This window comes from Diceros bicornis, chromosome 28 (assembly GCF_020826845.1).
Source record: "Diceros bicornis minor isolate mBicDic1 chromosome 28, mDicBic1.mat.cur, whole genome shotgun sequence".
Classification (NCBI taxonomy): domain Eukaryota; kingdom Metazoa; phylum Chordata; class Mammalia; order Perissodactyla; family Rhinocerotidae; genus Diceros; species Diceros bicornis.
Genome location: NC_080767.1, coordinates 30,021,674 through 30,048,053, shown reverse-complemented (window position 1 = coordinate 30,048,053; position 26,380 = coordinate 30,021,674). Strand labels below are relative to the sequence as shown.

General features: G+C 40.4%; 1 pseudogene; it reads left to right on the top strand.

Moving 5' to 3' along the window:
• Positions 1 to 11,884: 11,884 nt before the first annotated feature.
• On the top strand, positions 11,885 to 21,126 carry LOC131393822 (olfactory receptor 1J2-like; annotated as a pseudogene).
• The last annotated feature ends 5,254 nt before the right edge of the window (positions 21,127 to 26,380 follow it).

The window sequence follows — 26,380 nt, the reverse complement described above, 5'->3', positions numbered from 1 at the left end:
TTCACCTTGGGTAATTTCTTCTAGTCTTTCATCCAGCTCACAGATCCGTTCTTCTGTATCCTCTACTCTGCTTTTGAGTCCCTCTAATGAATTTTTCATTTCCAGTATTGTATTCTTCATTTCTGATTGGTTCTTTTTTATATCTTCCATTTCTTTGTTGACATTCTCACTGAGTTCATCTATTGTTCTCCCCAGATCAGTGAGCATCCTTAACACTCTTATTTGGAACTCTCTGTCGGGTAGGTTGCTCATTTCTGTTTCACTTAGTTCCTTTTCTGGGGTTTTGTCCTGGTCCCTTACTTGGAATGTATTCTTTTGCCTCCTCATTTTGCCTCTTTCCCTGTGCTTGTGTCTACGTATTAGGTAGGTCAGCTACGTCTCCTGCTCTTGGATAGGTGACCTTATGTAACTGATGCCTTAGGAAGCTTCCAGTGTGCTTCCCTCAGTTCTCAATGTTCCAGGTGTGGCCCCTATGTGGGCTACGTGTGTCCTTCTATTGTGGCCTGTTAGCTCTCCCTATAGGCGCCCAGGGAGGCTGAGTTATGCTCCTGGCCAGCTGTTGTAATGCTCTGCTGCTTGTAGTTGTTGTGGGCCCTTCAGTCTCTTTATCAGGTGTGGGGCACCCCAGCACAGTTGGCTGCAAGTTCTAATACCACATTTGTGTTGCAGTATTTCTTTTAAGTGAGTAGGCCCCCAGTGTGGCAGGTTGTTAGGCTCAGGGCCTTACAATTGCTGCAAGCCTCTAGCCTATTATGTCTCTTGTCAGCTCTCTGAGGATTGCAGCTGGGTGGGGCTGGCCTCAGGCACAGGAACACCCAATTGTTTCAGGCCTTAGAAGGTGGGGCAAACCCCCTATGTGGGTCTTTGAGAAGCACAAGTCTTCTGCAGCTGACAAGCCCTGTTGCCCACAGGTCCACACACACAGTCAAAACAGTCCTGCCCCGTGTGAGCGCCCCAACCTCCCCAAGCGGACCCAGTCTCTCCACGGTGGGAGCCCCACACACTCCGCCACCGACCCACACTCTCCACCAGCTCTTTGTGCACACCCTGCCCCGCTCAAGTCGGCTCAGTTGCCAGGCTGCAGAGAATCCAGTCACCAATCTATGCAGGCCCACACGTTGCCTGAGGGCTTGCTGTTGGGTGGGGCCAGTCTCTAGGGTGGGCTGCCTGCCCTGGCTGAGCTGGATTAAATTGGTGCTCTAGGGGGTGGAGCAGACCCTGGGCTAGCTGACCTCAGGGAGGACTCCAATGGCGTCTGTGTCAGCACGCTCACACCAGGCCACAACAATGGCTGCCGCCAATGTCCCATTCCCTGGAGAGGTCTCACACCTCACCGAGATGCACTCAGGGCCTATTAGGTGAGTCTCTTGTCACCAAAGCACTGTGCACCTTTCTTTCTGGTGATTTTAGGATGCTTTCTGGAACAGGTGAGTTTGTGTGCGGGCCCTTTAAGAGCCAGTTTTAGTTTCTTTGTGAACCGGGTTTTCTGGGGGTACTCCCCAATGTTTTAGTAGCAGGCAAAGTCAGATATTATGCCGCTGGTCTCCATTGTGCTGGGTCCACAAAATGCCCACAGCGGGGGCGCTCCCCGGCTCAGGACCCCGCGCCTCCAGGGTGGGTGCATACCTGTGAGCTGCTCCCGGCGGCCGTGAAGCTTGCGGCTTGTGAAGGCGGCGTTTTTCCTCTCCGGAAGGGAGTCTCTGCCTCTTCCACCTCAGTTAGGATTGTCCGTTGTTGCAGGAGTTCCTCTTATGCAGTTTTCAGTTCTGTCTTAGGGGTAATTTTTCCACGAGTAGTTGTAAATTGGCTGTGTCCACGGGAGGAGGTGAGTTCAGAGTCTGCCTATGCCGCCATCTTGACTCCACCTCCTCTAGAATTCAAAAAATTTCTTAGTTTTTACAATTATGATGAAAAGAAAATTATATATCATTGTGGTTTTACTTCCTATTTCCCTAATTGTTAATGAGATGGAGCATCTTAGCCTATTCTTATTAGATGTTTGTGGCAGAGGTGGTTGGCTGTCCACCAAAATTGCACGACTTCCGTCCCATGTGTGAAGTTGTCACTGGGAGGCAGCTGCCACACTTCCTACTAATCTGGGTGTAGGTACATGACAGATTCTCCACAATGGAAGAGAATGTGTCTTATTTCCTGTCTAGAATTTTAAAGAAGAGGGTGTGTCTTCTACTCTATTGTCTATAAGCAAATTACCGGCTTCCCTGAGAGATAATTGAACCTGGTCCCTGAATTACCACGTAGTGAAATGCTGTCAACCTACTAGAAGACCCACTCTGGGCTATTAAAGCAGCCATCACTATCCTTATTGATCGTCACTATCTTTATTGGTACAAATTTTTTTTTTGTAAAATACATGATTATTTCCTTTCCCTGCTTTTTTATTGGGTTTTTTCTCTTTTATTTATCACATTGTAAGACAGACTTCATATAATTTGGAAGTAAATCCCTTGTCAGTTTTATATATTGCAAATTCCTTCCATTATTGGAAACTTGTTACTTTTTTTCTGTACTATTAGTGTCTTGATTTTAATGATTACATTTATTAATGCATTATTTTATGATTTGTGTTCTTTTTAATTTTTTTTCCCCAAAGCCCCAGTAGATAGTTGTATGTCATAGTTGCACATCCTTCTAGTTGCTGTATGTGGGATGCGGCCTCAGCATGGCCGGAGAAGCAGTGCATCAGTGCGCGCCCGGGTTCCGAACCCGGGCCGCCAGTAGTGGAAAGAGCTCACTTAACCGCTAAGCCACGGGGCCGGCCCTGATTTGTGTTCTTGACTTTAATATACTTCCTTCAGAAAGTCACCTTGAAAAGGGCAACCATTTTGTTTTGTAGACAACAATGAAAGGACGTGGCATCAGGAAAAAGGCAGAGGCTGAGGAAGGGTCGACTCAAATTTCTTATCAGAAGGAGCATCTTGAATTTGCATAAATAGTAAGAATACCCCAGTGGAATCTCATCTAGCACAGTTTGCTACAGATAACTCAGCATTAGGTGGGTCCACCCTGTACTCTTGCTCAAAGGATAGAGTTGTTGAGCAAAGTAACCTACAAGACTGATATAGTACTATAGTGTCTGTGTCAGAGTAAATGTTCTTTAAACTAAGAGATATTAATATCAATTCAACACACACACACAAACACATTATTACTAACAGCTCATATGTTCGAGGCATTGTCCTGGGGGAAGTTTGTGACCTTGGAAAATAGAAGCCAATTAGCTCTGGAGTGAAACCTGTGCCTCTGCTCTAATTAACACTGTGTGATAAGAAGCTGAGCTAGATGTCATCAGAATAGAATAATAGAATATCAATAGTTTATGCTTTGATAACTCAACAATACGGCACTTTGAACATTTCTATCCCCTAATAGGGTTTGTACTGACATTAGCTAGTAAATCATATGCTTTTCAGTGTGGTTTCAACCAAATACACCTGAATTTTTATAAAGAGAAAAAAAGAACATCCCTGTCTCATGTATATAAAGATAGTGTGCTATATTTTTAGTAAAATTTTAAAACTTTGCCTTCATTCCTTGAAAGTCTTTCAAATACACGGATTTGATTGTTTTTTAATGTAGTATGAGGTAGAGATGCATTTTAATGTTTCTTCGTATTAAAAATGAAGTTTTTAAATTAATTAATTTTAAAGAGTTTATTTTTTCCTCCACTACTCTGTAATAAATGTCCTTGACTGAAAATGAAAGTATCAATCAGGTAATTTTATCTGTACTCCAAAAAATAGATGCAGATAAATGATGGGTAATCTTTAAGTGGAAGTGTATCAGTAAGGATTTCCTCAGGAGAGTAGAACAAAGGTGCTCGTTTATACATCTGTTGCAAGAACTGGAGAGCAGAGGTCAGGGAAGATTAAAAAAGCTAAAATTAAAGATTTCAGCCTAAAGTGTAAAATAGATAGTTTCAAAGGTTAATGGGTAGTAGCTGCAAATCTCAAAAATCACTGAAAAACTCCTCCAGTGTCTCAGCCTGCAGCAGTAATGTAGGCAGCCCTTAGGAGCTCAATGGGAAACTACTGTGAATCTCACACCTGCCTATATTTCTGGCTGTAATTACCTCCAAAAAGTAATAGCTTCTCCACTTCTGCCTTCTAAATCTCTCATGAGTTGCTCTCCTTGGAAAGCATTAGAAATGAAAAATACATAAAAGAAAAATCTGGAAAATGTAGTTTCCAGCCCCACCACTGCAATGCAACAGAATTCACAGAGGTGAGTGATGGTGATGCTAAGTTAACAACAGACAACCTAGTATAGGGCAAAAGGACAAGAAAGGGGATTGGGTAGGAGGCTGACAAAGTACCCATACGGAAGTCCCAGGAACTGGATGAGAGATGCATGGGACAAAGCCACCCCAGATGAGCCCGCTTTAGATCAGCTAACCTGCAGCTGGCCACAGAAGCATAAGTGAGACTAGCCAAGACCAGAACAACCACCAGCCCAAGTTAGATCAGCCAACCCTCAGATTCATAAGTAATGTAAATGCTTATTGTTGAATGCTGCTGAGAATTTGTGATTATTTCTTATCCAGCATTTTTAAGGCTAGAGCTAACTGATACACAGGGATATGAAAAAGCCCTTATGTCACAAGGACAAGCCTAAAATCAAAGGAGTGGAAAAGTATATTCCTGCCCTGTAAATGAGAAGGAAGGAGTAAAATTTTTTTTAAAACAATAATCCAATTTGCTGCACTTAATACCTGGAGTGTTGAACAAGTACTTCTCAGGGGACGTAATATTTTCCTGCTATTCTTTCAAAATTTATTTGGTTGAAGATTGTTTTCTTCTGCTGCTGAATAAAAACTCTTACGGACCCCATAAATTCTCTTTTAACCCTTAGGTATTAGAAAGTGTAAAGATATCTTTCTATCACAAACACTGCCTCAATTCTGTAGTTAAACTTCCTTTTCCCTTGTTGGATCCAGCTGCAGGCAAGAATCTGAGGTCCTGAAAGGAGTCATAACGGTATATTATCTATTTTCCCTCATTTTTCTCTAGTTGCGGTTGCTCTATCCACCTTCTTGGGATGGAGCATGGAAGGAAGAATGAGAAAGGGGCAACAATCAAGCAAGCTTATTTGATTGCTACTGTATTAAGGAGGTTTTTACTTCTCTTGACCTGGGTGATGATTGAAACTGACTCATTCCTTTGTTGTCATTTCCAGGCCAGGGGGCATTCGGAGACTTCCGGGCTGCCTTCCCACACACCCTCTGTGATATAACTGGAGTATATTTCATCCTGTGAATGCTTCCCCTCATAACTCCTGGTTGTGGTGCTTCATTCCCTTCAGATCTTATTCTCTCTTGGAGATTCCTAGGCTTACTAACAGGTCTTCTTGGGAAGAATGGAAAATGGCTTCATACCACGTTTCTCTCTCACATAAGCTACCTGTGGTCCAGAGGAAACATTTTTGCTTTTATTGCCCCACCATACAAATAAATGAAAGTATTTCACAAACATAATTCTATTCCGTAATTCCAGTTCCCTCTCTCTCCCCTCCCATTTCATCTTTTCTATAGCTCTCACTCTCATAAAAGCAAAGGGCATATATCAAACTCTTTAAATGGTTGTTCTGAAGGCTCTCTCACTAAGTTTGAGGTGAGAAGGAAAGTACTCCCCTCTCCTTTGGGAGGATTTGGGGTTCACTGTGCAGTTTTCTCAAAGAGAATCTTCTTTACAAGAACGTCCCATCTCCAGCTCTTTGCACTTTTTAGATTCACATCTAGGTTCAAAGTCTCAAGAGTTATGAAATTGATTACTGGACATTTCTCATAAATATCTTCATTTTGTGTCTTACAACTCACTTTGGTATCTGCTCTCTATCAAATCTTGGTGTCGCAGTTGAAACTTCCACTGTAACACCCTGACACATGATATTCCCTGTTCCTGCGGTCATCTGGACAAGAAAGAACTTTGTGTGTCTGTATAATTCAGATCTGTTAACTCTCAGGTAAAGCAACATCTTCTCTGGGAAGTTTTTCATATCCTCTACCACTACACTGAGCTAATTATTCCTCCTTAGGACACAGCATTCCATACAAACAATTATGGTCCTTGGCTGAATCACTCCGGAGTCAGACAGCCAAGGTTGAAATCCTCCTTTCACTAACTGCGATTTTAAAGTAGTCTTCAGCTTTTTGAGTCTGAGTTTTTCCAACATATTTTTCGAGTTGCTGTCAGGATTAAAGTGGATGATTTTACTGCATATTAAGCTCTTTGACCAGTACCTGAGACAAGGGGGGTGACATATATTTTGTTGCTGAATATCTATATGTGTTTCGGGAGAAAGAAAGTGTGTGCTGTATTCCTGAAGGAAAGAAAGCAGTGCATTAATTATTATGTAAGGAGAGTAAAATGTAATACGTTCTCCCTGGAAGTTCTAAAAGGGCTCAGGATGTCTGCATGCCTGGGTGCTCGGGTGAAGGAGAAGCCATATTTTCACCAAAATAGAAAATTCTTTAGAAATGGTGATGGGAAATGTCAAACACATTTCATAACCAATTTAATATTTGAGGAAGGGCCAGCCCTGATGGCTTCCATTTAATGATACCAACCAGAGTGTCATAGCATCCTTAAAGTATTTTACAATCCCCATTACCCAAGAAAGGGGCAAATTAACTCCTATCAAGTATGTCCCCTTATAGTCCTACAAAGCTATAGTAACCAAAACAGATGGTACTGTAGTATATTTTGAATTCAGGGAGTGTGATACCTCCAGCTTTGTTCTTTTTTCTCAGGATTTCTTTGGCTATTTGTGGTCTTTTGTAGTTCCAGACAAATTTTAGGATTCTTTGCTCAATTTCTGTGAATAATGTCATTGGAATTCTAATTGGGATTGCACTGAACCTGTAGATTACTTTAGGTAGTATGGACATTTTGACTATGTTGATTCTTCCAACCCATGAGCATGGAATATTTTTACATTTCTTTCTGTTTTCTTCAATTTCTTTCAATAATGTCTTCTAGTTTTCAGTGTATAGTTCTCTCGCCTCTTTGATTAAGTTTATTCCTAAATACTTTTTCTTTTTGTTGTGATTGTTGATGGGATTGTACTCTTGATTTCTCTTTCTGCTAGTTCAATGTTAATGCATAGAAAGGTGACTGATTTTTGTAAGTTGATTTTGTATCCTGCAACTTTGCTGTAGTTTTTGATTATTTCTAATAGTTTTCTGATGGATTCTTTAGTGTTTTCTATATACAGGATCATATCTGCAAACCGTGAGAGTTTCACTTCTTCCTTGCAAATTTGGATTCCATTTATTTCTTATTCTTGCCTATTTGCTCTGGCCAAAACGTCCAGTACTATGTTGAATAGGAGTGGTGAGAGTAGGCACCCTTTTCTTGTTACTGTTCTCAGAGGGATGGCTTTCAGTTTTTCACCGTTAAGAATAATGTTGGATGTGGGTTTGTCATATATGGCCTTTATTATGTTGAGGTAGTTTCCTTTTATACCCATTTTGTTGAGAGTTTTTACCATAAATTGATGTTGGATCTTGTCAAATGCTTTCTCTGCATCTATTGAGATGATCATGTGGTTCTTATTCTTCATTTTGTTAATGTGGTGTATCACATTGATTGATTTGCAGAAGTTGAACCATCCATGTGCCCCTGGAATAAATCCCACCTGATCATGGTGTATGATCCTTTTAATGAATTGCTGTATTTAGTTTGCTAATATTTTATTGAGGATTTTCTGCATCTATGTTCATTAGCTGTATTGGCCTGTAATTTTCCTTCTTTGTGTTGTCCTTGACTGGTTTTGGTATCAGGGTAATGTAGGCCTCATAGAATGAGTTAGGAAGCATTCCATCTTCTTCAAATTTCTGGAATAGTTTGAGAAGGATGGGTCTTATATCTTCTTCTAATATTCGGTAAAATTCTCCAGAGAAGCCATCTGGTCCTGGACACATGTTTTTTTGGAGATTTTTGATTACTGTTTCAATCTCTTTACTTGTGACTGATCTATTCATATTTTCTCTTTCTTTCTTGATTCAGTTTTGGAGGTTGTATGAGTCTAAGAATTTATCCATTTCTTCTAGATTATCCAATTTGTTGGTGTATAGTTTTTCATAGTATTCTCTTATAATCCTTTGTATTTCTGAAAAGTCTGTTGTAATTTCTTCTCTTTCGTTTCTGATTTTATTTATTTAAGACTTCTCTCTTTTTTTTTGTCGATGAGTCTAGCTAAAATGTTATCAATTTGTTTATCTTTTCAAAGAACCAACTCTTAGTTTTATTGATTTTTTTCCAATTATTTTAGTGTCTATTTCATTAATTTCTGGTCTGATTTTTATTATTTCCCTCTTCTACTGATTTTGGGCAATGTTTATTCTTCTTTTTCCAGTTCCTTTAGGTGCATTGTTAGATTGTACATTTGAGATTTTTCTTATTGTTGAAGTAGACCTGTATTGCTGTAAATTTCCATCTTACAACCACTTTTGCTGTATCTCCTAAATTTTGGTACATTGTATTCTCATTTTCATTTGTCTCCAGGTATTTTTTTATTTCTCCTTTGATTTCTTAATTCACTCAATCGTTGTTCAGTAGCATTTTGTTTAATCTCTACATATATGTGGATTTTCCAATTTTCTTCCTATAGTTAATTTCTAGTTTTATACTGTTGTGGTCAGAAAAGAAGCTTGGCATTATTTCAATCTTCTTAAATTTATTGATATTTGTTTTGTGGCCTAATATGTGATCTATCCTGGAGAATATTCCACGTGCATTTGAAAAGAATGTGTATTCTTTGATTTTTGGGTGAAATGTTTTGTATGTATGTACTAAAGTCCATCTGGTCAAATGTGTAATTTAAGACCAATGTTTCCTTATTGATCTTCTGTTTGGATGATCTATCCATTGGTGTAAGTGGAGTGTTAAAGTCCCATACCATTATTGTGTTGCTGTCTAGCTCTCCTTTTATGTCTGTTAATAATTGCTTCATATATTTAGGTGCTCCTATGTTGGGTGCATAGATTTTTACAAGTGTTATATTCTCTTGTTGGATTGTTCCCTGTTATCACTATGTAGTGTCTTTCTTTATCTTGTTACAGTTTTTTTTTAAGTCTATTTTGTCTGATATAAGTATTGCTACCCCAGCTTTCTTTTCATTGCCATTTGCATGGAGGATCTTTTTCCATCTCTTCACTCTCACTTTGCGAGTGTCTTTAAGTCTGAAGTGTGTCTCTTGTATGTAGCAAAAATATGGTTCTTGTTTTTTTTTTTTTTTTTATCCAATTGGCCACCCTATCCCTTTTGATTGGAGCATTTAGTCCAGTGACATTTGAAGTAATTATTGATAAGAATGTACTTATTGCCATTTTGTTACTTTTTTCTGGGTGGTTTGATAGTTCTCTTTTCCTTTCTTCTTCTCTTGCTCTCTTCTCTTGTGTTTTGATAGAATTCTTTAGTATTATGTTTGGATTCCTTTCTCTTAAATTTTGGTGTATGTATTATAGGTTTCTGGTTTGTGATTACCATGAGGTTCATGTATAATAACCTACGTATACAGCAATCTATATTAAGTTGATGGTCTCTTTAGTTTGACATCTTGCTAAAAGCTCTACTCTTTTACTCTCCCCTCCCACATTTTATCTCTTTGATATCACATCTAACTTCTTTTTTTGTGCATGTGTATCCATTAACCTCTTATCATGGAAATAGATAATTTAAGTACTTTTGTCTTTTGACCTTCATATTTGCTTCATAGTTAGTTGATCTACAACCTTTATTGTATATTTGTCTTTATCAGTGACTTTATTGCTTTGTTTTGATAATTTTCTTATTCCTATTTGTGGTCTTCCCTTTTCCACTTAAATAAGTTCCTTTAGCATTTCTTATGAGGTTCATTTCTTTGTTATAAACTGCTTTAGTTTATGCTGTCTGGGAAACTTTATTTCTCTTTCCATTCTGAGTGATAACATTGTCAGATAGAGTATTCCTGGGTGTAGGTTTTTTCTTTTCAGCACTTTAAATATATTGTGCCACTCCTTTCTAGCCTGTAAGGTTTCTGTGGAGAAGTCAGCTGATAGTCAGTTTCCTTTGTGTGTAAATTGTTGCCTTTCTCTTGTGGCTTTTAGGATTCTCTCTTTATCTTTAATTCTTGACATTTTAATTATAACGTGTCTTGGTGTGGGCCTTTTTGTGTTGATCTTGTTTGGTGTTCTCTGTGCTTCCTGTACCTGGTTGTCTGTTTCCCTCCTTAGGTTAGGAAATTTTTCAGCTACTATTTCTTCAAATAGATTATCTGCCTATTTGTCTCTCTCTTTTCCGTCTGGGATACCTATAACATGGATGGTAGTATACTTGATGTTGTCCCAGAGATCCCTTAGATGGTCCTCATTCTTTTTAATTCTTTTTTCTTTTATCTGTTCAACTTGGGTGATTTCCTCTAGTCTTTAGTTCACCTCACTGATCCATTCTTTTGTATCATCTACTCTGCTATTGAGCCCCTCTAGTGAATTTTTCATTTCCAGTATTGTATGCTTCATTTCTGATTGATTATTTTTTATATTTTCCAATTCTTTGCTGATGTTCCCACTGAGTTCATCCATTATTCTCCCAAGATCAGTGAGCATCCCTATGACTCTTAGTTTGTACTCTTTGTCAGGTAGATTGTTTATCTCTGTTTCACTTAGTTTTTTTTCTGTGGTTTTGTCCTGTTCCCTTACTTGGACCATATTCCTTTTTTTTTTTTTTTTTTTTTTTTTTTGTGAGGAGATCAGCCCTGTGCTAACATCCGCCAATCCTCCTCTTTTTTTGCCGAGGAAGACGGCCCTGGGCTAACATCCGTACCCATCCTCCTCCACTTTATATGGGATGCCGCCACAGCATGGCTTGCCAAAGCAGTGTGTCGGTGCGCGCCCAGGATCCGAACCAGCGAACCCCAGGCCGCCGCAGCAGAGCGTGCGCACCCAACCGCTCGCGCCACCGGGCCGGCCCTTGGACCATATTCCTTTTTCTCCTCATTTTGCCTCTTTCTCTGTGCTTATATCTATGTATTAGGTAGGTCAGCTACATCTCCTGAATTTGAAGATGTGGCCTTATTTAAGAGATCCCTTATAAGGCCTGCAGTTAGCTTCCTATCATCACCAGTTCCAGATGTTACAAGAGTGTCCCCTGTGTGAGCTACATGTGTCCTTCTGTTACGGCAGTGTTTGCCCTTGCTGCAGGTGCCTGGAGAGGCTACCTGTCCCCGTGGCTGACTGGTTGTAATACAGAGCTGAGTTTGGCTGCTATGGATCCTTCACACACTTTATCAGGTGTGGGAAACCCCAGCACAGTGGGCTGCAAAGTCTAATAACACACTCTTTTTGAAGTTTTTCTGTTAAGTGAGTAGGCCCCCAGAGTGGCTGGTTGCTTAGCTCAGGGACTTATAATTGCTGTAGGCCCCCATGCTACAAGGCTGCTGTCCGCTCTCTCAGGATTGCAGCTGAATGGGCCAGCACCAGGCTTGGGAGCACTCAGTTGTTTCAGGCTTTGGAAGGTGAGGCCAATCCCCTATGTGGCTGTTTGAGAAGTACAAGTCTGCTTCAGCTGACAAGCCCCACTGCCTGTAGGGCCACACACCCTGTCAACACAGTCCTGCCCAGTGTATGTACCCTGACCCACCGAAGGGGACCCAGTCACGCCACTGCAGAGGCTACACACACTCCACCAACACAGGCCCACCCCTTGTGCACACCTTAAATGGACCCACTCGCCATGCTGCAGAGTTTCCAGGCACCCCACCTATGGGGGCCCACAAGTTGTCTGAGGGCTTGCTGTTGAGTTGGGCCAGTCCATAGGGCAGGCTGTCAGCCCTGGCTGAGCTGGATTAAATCAGTGCTCTAGTGGGTGGGGCAGAGCCCTGTGCTAACATGCCAGGGGAAGAACTTCAATGGCATCTGCCAGCCTCTGTGTCAGCACACCTGTACGAGGTCACGATAATAGCTGCTGCTAATGTCTCAGTCCCTGGGGAGATCTCGTCTCTCACTGAGATGCGCTCAGAGCATATCAGGTGAGTCTCTTTTCACCAAAGAACTGTGCAACTTTCTTGATGGTGATTTTAGCTTGCTTTCTGAAATGGGTGAATTTGTGTATGGGCCCTTTAAGACCAGGCTTTTTTTTTCCCCTCTTAACTCTGATAACTTTTCTGGGGGTTTTCTCTGTTGTAGTTAATAGCCAGCAAAGCCAGATATTGTGACAATCGTCTCAGTTGTGCTGAATCCAAGAGTTGCTTATTGTGATAACGCTTCCCCAGTCAAATCCCCTACTCTTCCAGGGAAGGCTTCATACCTTAACATTGCTCCCAGTCAGCAGTGAGCTGTCACAGCTTGAAGGTGGCTTTTTTCTCTCCAGGAAGGAATTTCTGCCTCTTCCACCTCAGCCAGCACCTTCTCTTGTTGTGGGGGTTCATTTTATCCAGTTTTCAGGTCTCTCTTAGGGGTAACTGTTCCAAGAGTAGTTGTAAATTTGTTGTGTCCACGGGGGAAAGTGAGTTCAGAGTCCACCTACCCATCATGTTGACACCATAGGCTCAAGAGTTTTATTTATTTATTTTTTAATTTTTTGTTTATTGCAGTAACATTGGTTTATGACATTGTAAAAATTTCAGATGTACATCATTATCCTTCTATTTCTGCATAGATTACATGATGTTCACAACAAAAAAAACTAATTAAAACCCATCACCACACACATGTACCGAATTATGCCTTTCACCCTCCTCCCTCCCCCCTTCCCCTATGGTAACCACCAATCCAATCTCTGTCCCTATGTGTTTGTTTATTGTTATTATTATCTACTACTTAATGAAGGAAATCATATGGTATTTGACCTTCTCCCTCTGACTTATTTCACTTTGCATTATACCCTCAATGTCCATCCATGTTGTGACAAATGGCTGGATTTCATCGTTTCTTATGGCTGAGTAGTATTCCATTGTGTATATATACCACAGCTTCTTTATCCATTTGTCCCTTGATGGGCACTTAGGTTGCTTCCAAGTCTTGGCTATTGTGAATAACGCTGCAATGAACACAGGGGTGCATGTACCTTTACAAATTGGTGTTTTCAAGTTCTTTGGATAAATACCCAACAGTGGAATAGCTGGATCATATGGTAGTTCTATCCTTGATTTTTTGAGAAATCTCCACACTGTTTTCCATAGTGGCTGCACCAGTTTGCACTCCCACCAGCAGTGTATGAGAGTTCCTTCTCTCCACATCCTCTCCAACACATGTTGTTTCCTGTCTTGTTAATTATAGCCATTCTGACGGGCATGAGGTGATATCTCATTGTAGTTTTGATTTGCATTTCCCTGATAGTTAGTGATTTTGAACATCTTTTCATGTGTCTGTTGGCCATCTGTATATCTTCTTTGGAGAAATGTCTATTCAGGTCTTTTGCCCACTTTTTAATTGGGTTGGTAGTTTTTTTGCTGTTGAGATGCATGAGTTCTTTATATATTTTGGAGATTAAGCCCTTATCAGAAGTATGGTTTGCAAATATCTTCTCCCAATTGTTAGGTTGTCTTTTCATTTTGTTGTTGGTTTTCTTTGCTGTGCAGAAGCTTTTTAGTTTGAAGTAGTTCCATTTGTTTATTTTTTCTATTGTTTCCCTTGCCCGGTCAGACATGGTGTTTGAAAAGATGTTGCTAAGACCGATGTCAAAGAGCATACTGCCTATGTTTTCTTCTAGAAGTTTCACAGTTTCAGGTCTTACATTCAAGTCTTTAATGCATTTGGAGTTAATTTTTGTGTATGGTGTAAGGTAAGGGTCTACTTTCATTGTTTTGCATATGGCTATCCAGTTTTCCCAACACCATTTGTTGAAGAGACTTTCTTTTCCCCATTGTATGTTCTTGGCTCCTTTGTCAAAGATTAGCTGTCCATAGATGTGTGGGTTTATTTCTGGGCTTTCGATTCTATTCCATTCATCTGTGTGTCTGTTTTTGTGTCAGCACCATGCTGTTTTGGTTACTATAGCTTTGTAGTATATTTTGAAATCAGGGAATGTGATACCTCCAGCTTTGTTCTTTTTTCTCAGGATTCCTTTAGCTATTCGGGGTCTTTTGTTGTTCCATATAAATTTTAGGATTCTTTGTTCTATTTCTGTGAAAAATGTTGTTGGAACTTTGATAGGGATTGCATTGAATCTATAGATGGCTTTAGGAAGAATGGACATCTTAACTATGTTAATTCTTCCAATCCAAGAGCACGGAATATCTTTCTATTTCTTTATGTCTTCTTCAATTTCTTTCAGAAATGTTTTGTAGTTTTCCGTGTACAGATCTTTCACCTCTTTGGTTAAGTTTATTCCTAGGTATTTTATTCTTTTTGTTGCAACTGTAAAAGGGATGGTATTCTTAATTTCTCTTTCTGCTACTTCGTTGTTAGTGTACAGAAATGCAACTGATTTTTGTATGTTGATTTTGCATCCTGCAACTTTACCATATTCGTTTATTACTTCTAAAAGTTTTCTGGTGGATTCTTTAGGGTTTTCTATATATAAAATCATGCATCTGCAAATAGTGACAGTTTCACTTCTTCCTTTCCAATTTGGATCCCTTTTATTTCTTTCTCTTGCCTGATTGCTCTGGCTAGGACTTCCAATACTATGTTAAATAGGAGTGGTGACAGTGGGCATCCTTGTCTGGTTCCTGTTCTTAGAGGGATACTGTTCAGTTTTTCACCATTGAGGATGATATTAGCTGTGGGTTTCTCATATATGGTCTTTATTATGTTGAGGTACTTTCCTTCTATACCCATTTTATTCAGAGTTTTTATCATAAATGGATGCTGTATCTTGTCAAATGCTTTCTCTGCATCTATTGAGATGATCATGTGATTTTTATTCTTCATTTTATTAATGTGGTGTATTACGTTGATTGATTTGTGAATGTTGAACCATCCCTGCATACCTGGAATAAATCCCACTTGATCATGGTGTATAATCTTTTTAATGTGTTGTTGTATGCGATTTCCTAGTATTTTGTTGAGGATTTTTGCATCGATGTTCATCAGTGATATTGGCCTGTAATTTTCTTTTTTTGTGTGTTGTCCTTGTCTGGTTTTGGTATCAGGGTAATGTCAGCTTCGTAGAATGAGTTAGGGAGCTTTCCCACCCCCCTCAATATTTTGGAAGAGTTTGAGGATAGGTATTAAGTCTTCTTTGAATGTTTGGTAGAATTCACCAGGGAAGCCGTCTGGTCCTGGACTTTTATTTTTGGGGAGGTTTGTGATTTCTGTTTCGATCTCCTTACTGGTGATTGCTCTATTCAAATTCTCTACTTCTTCTTGATCCAGTTTTGGAAGGTTGTATGATTCTAAGAATTTATCCATTTCTTCCAGACTGTCGAATTTGTTGGCATATAGCTTTTCATAGTATTCTCTTATAATCTTTTGTATTTCCAAGGTGTCTGTTGTAACCTCTCCTCTTTCATTTCTGATTTTACTTATTTGTGCGATCTCTCTTTTTTTCTTGGTGAGTCTAGCTAAAGGTTTGTCAATTTTGTTGATCTTTTCAAAGAACCAGCTCTTGGTTTTATTAATTTTTTCTTTTATTTTTTTTGGTCTCTATTTCATTTATTTCTGCTCTGATTTTTATTATTTCCCTTCTTCTACTGATTTTGGGCTTTGTTTGTTCTTCTTTGTCCACTTCCTTTAGGTGCATTGTTAGATTGTTTATTTGAGATTTTTCTTGTTTGTTGAGCTAGGCCTGTATCGTTATAAACTTCCCTGTTAGAACCGCTTTTGCTGTATCTCATAAATTCTGGCTTGTCGTATTTTCATTTTCATTTGTCTCCAGGTATTTTTTGATTTCTTCTTTGATTTCTTCATTGACCCAGTCGTTGTTCAGTAGCATTTTGTTTAATATCCACGTATTTGTGGCTTTTCTGATTTTCTTCCTATAGTTGATTTCTAGTTTCATACAGTTGTGGTCAGAAAAGATGCTTGGTATTATTTCAATCTTCTTAAATTTATGGAGACTTGTTTTGTGGCCTAATATGTGATCAATCCTGGAGAATGTTCCATGTGCATTTGAAAAGAACGTGTATTCTTCGGTTTTTGGATGGAATGCTCTGTATATATCTACTAGGTCCATCTGTTCTAGTGTGTCGTTTAAGGCCAATGTTTCCTTATTGATCTTCTGTTTGGATGATCTATCCGTTGGTGTAAGTGGAGTGTTAAAGTCCCCTACTATTATTGTGTTACTGTCTATTTCTGTTTTTATGTCTGTTAATAATTGCTTTATATATTTATGTGCACCTACATTGGGTGCGTAGATATTTACAAGTGTTATATCCTCTTGTTGGATTGTTCCCTTGATCAATATGTAATGCCCTTGTCTCTTTTTACAGTTTTTGTTTGAAAGTCTATTTTGTCTGATATGAGTACTGCTACCCCAGCTTTCTTTTCATTGCCATTTGCGTGGAGTATCTTTTTCCATCCCTTCACTTTCAGTTTTTGAGTGTCTTTAGGTCTGAAGTGTGTCTCTTGTATGCAGCATATATATGGTTCTTGTTTTTTTATCCAGTCAGCCACCTTATGTCTTTTAATTGGAGCATTTAGTCCATTGACGTTTAAAGTAGCTATTGATAAGTATGTACTTACTGCCATTTTTTAACTTTTTTTTTTTCTCAGTGTTTTAGTAGTCCTTCTCTGTTCCTTTCTTCTTCTATACAGAATTGATGGTCACTTTAGTTTGACCTCTGTCTGAAAGCTCTACTCTTAACTCCCCTCCTCCCTCCTTTTATGTTTTTGATATCAGATCTAACCTCTCTTTTTGTGCATTTGTATCCATTACGTTCTAATCATGGAAGTAGATAATTTTTCCTATTTGTGGTCTTCTCTTTTCCCCTTAAATCAGTCCCTTTAACATTTCTTGTAGCACTGGTTTCTTGGTGACTAACTCCTTTAATTTTTGCTTATCTGGGAAAATTTTGATCTCTCCTTCCATCTTGAATGATAACCTTGCTGGGTAGAGTATTCTTGGCTGTAAGTTTTTTCCTTTTAGCACTTTAAATATATCATGCCATTCTCTTCTAGCCTGTAAATTTTCTGTTGAGAAGTCAGCTGATAGCCTTATGGGGTTTCCTTTGTATGTAACATGATATTCTCTTGCGGCTTTTAGGATTCTCTCTTTATCTTTAATTCTGGACATTTTGATTATGATGTGTGTTGGTGTGGGCCTCTTTCGGTTTATCTTTTTGGGACTCTCTGTGCTTCCTGTACCTGGATGTCTGTTTCCTTCCTTAGGTTAGGGAAGTTTTCATCTATTATTTCTTGAAATAGATTCTCTGCCCCCTTATCTCACTCTTCTCCTTCCGAGACACCTATAACACGGATGTTAGTGCGCTTGATGTTGTCCTAGAGGTCCCTTAGACTGTCCTCACTCTTTTTAATTCTTTTCTCTTTTACCTGTTCACCTTGGGTAATTTCTTCTAGTCTTTCATCCAGCTCACAATTCCGTTCTTCTGTATCCTCTCCTCTGCTTTTGAGTCCCTCTAATGAATTTTTCATTTCCAGTATTGTATTCTTCATTTCTGGTTGATTCCTTTTTATATCTTCCATTTCTTTGTTGACATTCTCACTGAGTTCATCTATTCTTTTCCCCAGATCAGTGAGCATCCTTAGCACTCTTAGTTTGAACTCTCTGTCGGGTAGGTTGCTCATTTCTGTTTCACTTAGTTCCTTTTCTGGGGTTTTGTCCTATTCCCTTACTTGGAATGTATTCTTTTGCCTCCTCATTTTGCCTCTTTCCCTGTGCTTGTGTCTACGTATTAGGTAGGTCAGCTACGTCTCCTGCTCTTGGATAGGTGACCTTATGTAAGTGATGCCTTAGGAGGCTTCCAGTGTGCTTCCCTCAGTTCTCAATGTTCCAGGGGTGACCCCTATGTGGGCTACGTGTGTCCTTCTGTTGTGGCCCGTTTGCTCTCCCTGTAGGCGCCCAGGGAGGCTGAGTTATGCTCCTGGCCAGCTGTTGTAATGCTCAGCTGCTTGTAGTTGTTGTGGGCCCTTCAGTCTCTTTATCAGGTGTGGGGAGCCCCAGTACAGTTGGCTGCAAGTTCTAATACCACCTTTGTGTTGCAGTATTTCTTTTAAGTGAGTAGGCCCCCAGCATGGCAGGTTGTTAGGCTCAGGGCCTTACAATCGCTGTAAGCCTCTAGCCTATTATGTCTCTTGTCAGCTCTCTGAGGATTGCAGCTGGGTGGTGCTGGCCTCAGGCACAGGAGCACCCAATCATTTCAGGCTCTGGAACGTGGGGCAAACCCCCTATGTGGGTCTTTGAGAAGCACAAGTCTTCTGCAGCTGACAAACCCTGCTGCCCACAGGTCCACACACACAGTCAACACAGTCCTGCCCCATGTGAGTGCCCCAACCTCCCCAAGCAGACCCAGTCTCTCCACGGTGGGAGCCCCACACACTCCGTCACTGCCCCACACTCTCCACCTGCACCTTGTGCACACCCTGCCCCGCTCAAGTCGGCTCAGTTGCCAGGCTGCAGAGAATCCAGTCACCAATCTATGCAGGCCCACAAGTTGCCTGAGGGCTTGTTGTTGGGTGGGGCCAGTCTCTAGGGTGGGCTGGCTGCCCTGGCTGAGCTGGATTCAATCGGTGCTCTAGCGGGTGGGGCATATCCTGGGCTAGCTGGCTTCAGGGAGAACTCCCACGGCGTCTGTGTCAGTATGCCCACACCAGGCCACAACAATGGCCGCTGCCCATGTCCCCGTTCCTGGAGAGGTCTCACCCCTCACCAAGATGCACTCAGGGCCTATTAGGTGAGTCTCTTTTCACCACAGCCCTGTGCACCTTTCTTTCTGGTGATTTGAGGATGTTTTCTGAAATGGGTGAGTTTGTGCGTGGGCCCTTTAAGAGCCAGTTTTAGTTTCTTTGTGAACTGGGTTTTCTGGGGGTACTCCCCAGTGTTTTAGTAGCAGGCAAAGTCAGATATTATGCCACTGGTGTCGATTGTGCTGGGTCCACAAAATGCTCACAGCGGGGGCGCTCACTGCCTCAGGGCCCCATGCCTCCAGGGAGGGCTGTGTACCTGTGAGCTGCTCCCAGCGGCGGTGAAGCTGGCGGCTTGTGAAGGCGGCGTTTTTCCTCTCCAGAAGGGAGTCTCTGCCTCCTCTACCTCAGTTAGGATTGTCCGTTGTTGCAGGAGTTCCTCTTATGCAGTTTTCAGTTCTGTCTTAGGGGTAATTTTTCCACGAGTAGTTGTAAATTGGCTGTGTCCACGGGAGGAGGTGAGTTCTGAGTCTGCTTACACTGCCATCTTGACTCCGCCTCTGCTCAAGAGTTTTAAACATGTGAAGTCATTTAGGTTTTATAAAAGAAATATAGATTTTTTTAAAACATTTTTTTAATTTTATTTATTTATTTTTTCCCCAAAAGCCTCAGTAGATAGTTGTATGTCATAGCTGCACATCCTTCTAGTTGCTGTATGTGGGACGCACCCTCAGCATGGCCGGAGAAGCGGTGCATTGGTGCACGCCCGGGAACCGAACTCCGGCCACCAGCAATGGAGCGCACGCACTTAACCGCTAAGCCATGGGGCCGGCCCAGAAATATAGATTTTTTAAAGAAAATTTATCTTTGGCTGTAGTGGTGAGAATGCATTAACATCATTCAGAGTTTCTTAAGGATCCTCTACCAAATTGAAATAAACAAAATATATGTATGTTCATGAGGGTTCTTTAACAAATTAAATAACATTTTTTCATCCTTTTATTTGAAAATTCTGCCTCCCATCTAAATTTAACAATTTAGAAGTCAAATCTTCTAACAGTTGCTGTGCCGTGGTTGACGGTTTGGTATACTCACCACAGAGCATTCTAGGGGCAATAACATGGCTGAGACATCATTTTCCGTGGTCTGTTCCTCAGTGCCACAAATGCAAGAATTCTTTTTTCTCAGTGAACCAAGAAAAGCTGGCTCTCATTGACATTTCCTCATCGACAATTTTTTAATTCCCCCAATGTACCAACATATAAGGAACATATGAGAAACAGGTTAAGTTTCCCACTTTCCAAAAAAAAAAAAAATACATATTTTTCATATGACTATTAAAAATGGTTATTTCAGAGTCGTTAATATTCTCAACCATTCTTCATTTCCAGCAGACCAAAGAGGAGCATGAGGAGGGAGAACCAGAGCAGCATGTCTGAGTTCCTCCTCCTGGGGCTCCCCATCTAGCCAGAGCAACAGGGCATGTTCTTTGCCCTGTTCCTGGGCACGTACCTGACCACGGTGCTGGGGAACCTGCTCATCTTCCTGCTCATCAGTCTGGACTCTTGCCTTCACCCCCACGTACTTCTTCCTCGGCCACTTGGCCTTCTCTGATGTCTCCTTCTCATCTGTCACCGTCCCTAAGATGCTGATGGATATGCACACTAAGTACAAATCCATCACCTAAGCAGGGATGCATTTCACATATGAATTTTTTTCTTAATTTTTACTGACCTGGACAGCTTCCTTTTTACATCAATGGCGTATGATCACTACGTTGTCATATGTCACCCTCTTCACTACACCACCATCATGAGAGAAGAGCTGTGTGCCTTACTAGTGGCTACATCCTGGATCCTGTCCTGTGCCAGCTCACTTTCCCACACGCTTCTCCTGACACTGTTATCCTTCTGTGCTGTTAACACTGTTCTCATTTCTTCTGTGACCTTGGTGCCATGCTCAAGCTGTCCTGCTCAGACATCTTCCTTAATAAGCTGATCATGTTCACAGTAGGGGTGGTAGTTATTATGCTGCCATTCATATGTATCCTGGTATCTTATGGCTACAATGGGGCCACCATCCTGAAAGTCCCTTCAACCAAGGGGATCTGCAAAGCATTGTCCACATGTGGCTCCCATCTCTTTGTGGTGTCTCCACATTATGGGGCAATATTTAGGCAGTACCTTTTCCCAACATTGAGAAATTCCATTGAAAAGGACATCATTGTGGCTTTTGTGTACACAGTGGTCACACCTATGTTGAACCCCTTTATCTACAGCCTTAGGAACAGGGACATGAAAGAGGCCCTTGAGAAACTCTTCAGTAGAGCAATACTTTTCTCGCAGTGGTGTGATCTTTTATATAAATCAGAACCTCATTTTGATTGATCTCATGTATTTGATTTTCCATCTGAATATGTCTCAAAACTTTTCTCTCTCCAAGCCCTAAGACAAATGATGTCATGCTGGATGTAGTTGGCAAATATTTGTTGACAAGAATTTCATTGTCTTATTAAAAATACTCTCCTTTATAAATAATTTCTGAACAGCAAAAGCTAAATTAACTTTCTTATTTCAGCAACTTGGGGGCATAAATAATACCATAATATACAGTTTTGTTATCCCTTGTTTGAAGAGATTTTTGGAGACTTTTATAATTTTGGCCCATAATCTCAGGCTTTAATTACTGTCCAGAATCTAAAGAACTAGCTATATTATTTCACTACACACTCATATGCAGACTAAATGAGTTTTCTCTTTGTTTTCATGGCCTATTGAAATCAAAGAACCCAAACTACCTGTCACTTAAACAAGAGGAAATGTATTTCTCTCTGCTCGTGGTATAAAGTGTAACAACAACAACTCTGAGGATGAGGGGTCCTGTTGGAGATCAAGATTTCCCTTGGGAATACACCATTGCAAACACTGTATGGTTGATATTGCTTATCCCCCATACACAATTGTTAATGAAAGCATACTTCATGCTAGCCTCTTCTGTAAATATTACCAAATTATAGTGCAAACTCGCTGAAACTACCATTGCTTTCCTACAAATGCCACTCCAGATTCAGCCCTGACTATCCTTTTTGGACATCCTGCCTTCCCAAATGAAGACTGAAAGCAAAGCTTCTCAAACTTTAATGAGCATAAGAATTTCTGGAGAGCTTTCTAACACACGGATTTCTGGAATCTACCACGACAAATTTTGATTCAGTACTTCTGGGCTGGGACCCAGGAATTTGCATTTCTAGCCAGATCCCACTTGATGCTGATGCTGCAAATATGTGAACTATAATTTGAAGAGCACTGGTGTAAAGAATTAAATCATGGAATTTGTGGGATGCACATTTATAACACCTTATGTGAATTCTGGAAGTAGGTAGAGTTAAACAAGAGAATGCTTAAATTATCTGAGTAGGAGAGAATTCTGTGGTTCATGTTGATTAATTATGGCTGCAGTAAACCATTTTTTTCAATCTCTAATATAAGAGGTTCTTTCCTGAGCTATCAGATTTTCTTTTCTCTTCCATATATAATATGGATATACAGATAATACATTTCATGCTTTGTATCATCACATCAGATTATATGTTCAATGAAAATGAAGCCAAAGCTTTGAAAAAATTACATCCTATGTCCATTAGTGGCTTCTTCTTACCATTAAGCCTTGTGCTATTTCAGTACAATGTGTAACTTTGCTAATGTCACTCAAAAATATATTTTTATAGTTTTAAATGAAAAATTTTTCACACATGATACACAATAAAATGTACATTTTTTGTAAAGCATTAGTTGATTGCAGAGTAGCTGTACCTCCACAAAGGGACACTTGAGTTCTTGACAAGATGTTGAAAAATTTTATGTTATAGGATGTCATTTGTTTCTAAAGGGCCTCATTTAACTTGTCATGTTTCTTGATATAGCCTGTAAGATAGCATTTGTCTTGAATCCATTTCTACTTTTTTGTGTGTGAGGAAGATCAGCCCTGAGCTAACATCCATGCTAATCCTCCTCTTGTTGCTGAGGAAGACTGGCCCTGGGCTAACATCTGTGCCCATCTTCCTCCACATTTGTATGGAACGCCGCCACAGTATGGCTTGACATGTGGTGCATCGGTGCTTGCCCGGGATCTGAACCCGGGCCGCCAGCAGCGGAGCACACGCATTTAACTGCTACGCCATGGGGCCGGCCCCTTGAATCCATTTCTTATTATTGTTATTATGTGCATCAATATTTTTGCCCCAGTATTTTCATCTCCTCTTTTATTTGTGCATCTGCCCTATGCAAAATGCAATATGTCTGCCCACCTTTACATATAAACACAATTAGTGTGTAACCAGCAGCCGGAGGGACATTTAAGGCTGTGATGATGCTCCAAATTCTCATTTGTTTGGGGTGTAAAGCCGGAAATCAAAACATTTTGAAGCAGTCAGTATTTGATATATGTGTAGAATATTGCAATAGCAACTTCCTTTTATTATTCATTTAATTTCATTCCACAAGCTTTGACTTAGGCCATGGGTGACTGAAAATAATCTGACATTGTTGTCTCTCTTTCCACAGGGTTCAACCTGGACTTCCATTCTTCATGTACTTTCATGGGCATTTTCAAAGTTAGGTTCTTCTCTTTTCAAAGGACTAAGCCACAGGCACCAAGGAACTAAGACAATGGAACCCACTAAAATTGATGCTTTTGGAGATATTAAAGTAGCCTTGATCAGAAAACTGACAAATGAGATGATTTCAAGGCATAGTATAATCTTTAATAAAGTTTCACAGTGAATTTTTGTGTTAATTCAACAAGAGATTGATTAAAAATTTTAAGTAAGTTGATTGACATTGCATGTATTCTATGTATTGATATGCATAGAAGTAGAAATGAAAATACTACAATAAATTATTATAGAAAAGAAAGCTATGAAATACTGTATAAAATATATCCAATTTATGTAAACATGAAATTTTGTGAATAAAAATGATTTTAGAAGGATAAAAAGTGAATAATTGAAGGGTGAAGTAATTTGACTTTCTCCTCTGTGTTTATGTCTATATTATTTGGATTTCCATCATGAAGAAGAATAAGTTTTATAAGCAGGAAGCCAAAAAGCAATTTCCACTTGGGAGAAATATCCCACTTCTCATCCCAAGCTATGGCCTACCTAGGGGAAACTTAAATTTGGTAGGAAAGGGACAGTAAGGAGGTCTTTCGACATCATCTTTTGGGTAAGACTAACAGGGCATCCACTTCCATGTTCTGCCTAAGGACAATCAAAGTCTTCCCTTAGAACCATCTGCCTCAAAATTACCTTGCCCCAGATCTCATGAATGAGCATCTTTGGAGGTAGAGTGGGGATTTGCATCTTTAACAATCTCCCCAGGTGATTCTGCTGAACATCAAAGTTTAGAGACCACTACCCTAGGACATCTGTCCTGGAGGGAGTAAGAAGAAAACTGAGCAATTATTACATGTTTAATGCATGTCTCTCACCAAGAGTTTGGTGCCCTGACCCCTTGGATCCTCTCTCTGGTGGGCAGAGTGGAGTTCACATATTCATTTCTGAAGCTGATGGATTGAGAATAGTAACCTCCAGGCATGACTTTTCTCTCTAATGTCAGTGAGAGGTTTAGGGCCACAGAAGGTTTAGGCTGAATCTGGTCTCTGGGTCTCCTACAAAGAAGCTGAAAAACCAGTCCATGCTCTCAGGAGCTAGCTGACCTGAGCAGAAAGTTCAGAGCAGAACTGGGTGTCCTTCGTCAGAAGCAGGTGTGTGTGTGTGTGTATGTGTGTGTGTGTGTATGCATGTACACAGGCTCTAATCACTCCTCTGTGCTCTTGCTTAAGTCACTGCTTATTACCAGTTCCTAAATACAGGGATATTGCAATCACCACTGGCCAATGACTCACATAACTTTAACCTAGAGCTTTTGGGAGATGAGGAATAGAGCCAGTTGGCCACAGAAATTAGTGGGCACATCCCCAAATCCAGCCTGGGGGCCCTGTCTCATCATTTACTTTCTAGGTGTCAGAATATGTGCTTGTTTAGTGCATGAAGTATGAACCAACCCTTCTCTCCCAGATCCCTGATGATTCCCTCCCCTTTCGATGGCACTGCCACTTTCACCTGAAAGTATGCTTGACGGACTTCTACCTAGAGAGCTCGGTTCCCATTTTCCTTTATATAGCACCTATATTGCAGCTCCTTGTTAGAATGTGATTGGCTATTTCCTGCCTGTAATCCATAATATATTCTCATGCCTTCATCGAAGGCATCAAACCTTGGCCCAAGAATCTACTACCCCAACTACATTTGTCTGGGTTCCATTGAAGATAAGACACTGAGTTTCTTCACTAAAAATCTTTGCATTTTATATGTAATGAAAGCAATGCAACCACATATAGGACACCTCCTAGGAGTGAAGTGTTTTACATACATTACCTTATTTAATTCTTACTGTGATTCAGGTAGCAGTATTCCAATTTTAGAGAGGAAACCCTGGGGCTCCAAGAGGTGCAATATTTTTCCCGAAGATGTAGATCTGACAAACGGTGGAGAGGTGATTTGAGTTTATTCCGTCCGACTCCAAAGCCCTTGTTTTGCCTTCTCCAGCACACAGCCTCACTGTCAAGGAAATGTCAGTTATCAGTAAGCAGCAGTTGAGGTATTTTTGACCAGAAGGCTAGATGTGGTGTGGCGAGAGCCTGCATACGGTCTTTACATCAGGCTTCTGCAGAAGAACGAGGTATGGTCAAATTGGATCCAGTGGAGTTTATTCAAATCCTAAGTCCCATTGACTAGATAAGTTTACAAGTTCCAGAAAAAGTAATCCTATTTATAAAGCATGAGGGAAACCAGAGAGAATGGAGAAGGAGAGGGAGAAATCGAGAACAGTGAGATATTGGAGTTGGCATTCTCTACCAGGGAAGATGTGGTGGGACTCTGCCTGTACTCCCAACTTCATCATTGCTGTCTATGGCCTTTACCTGCATCAAGTCATAATCCCACAATGACGTGGCTTTGTGGTACCTGAAGCTCAATATCTGCCTGTTGAAAAGAGTGGGTGGTCAGGAGGGAAAAATAAAGTGGGCTTATGAAATGAAGCACAGGAAACTAATGTTAATTTGTGCCAACTATCTGAAATAGTGTTTCACTAATGTTATCTTATTAATATTCACAATTTTCTCCTGACAGAGGGTCATAGTCTTTTCTCCAGTTTCGATATAAGAAAACTGAGGCCCAGACAAACTCGGTCACTTGCCCAGAACTCACAAATGCAAAGTGGTATTGCCGGAATTTGAGTCTATACCTAATTGCAGTGCTTGTTCCAATTCACCACACTGCCCTCAGACGTGAGGCTCTATCCTTAAGTTCACAGCCACGAGCCCCAAAATGTTTGAGTGAGCAAACACAGACTGAGAACCTGGGGGCATTCATGAACTTCTTCTTTACTGGCTCATCCAGAACTCTGTTGTGTTGGCTGGTTTTCAGTAAGTTTAAAAAGAAGGATGGTTATATCCATATGGAATAGTAGTATGCTCAATTCATCACCATAGAGAAGCAAAGGATTTTAAGCCTACCTTTAACCTGTATAAAGATCTTCTGAATTTTTCTACCGATAAGAGCTACTATAATGAAATCTTAGC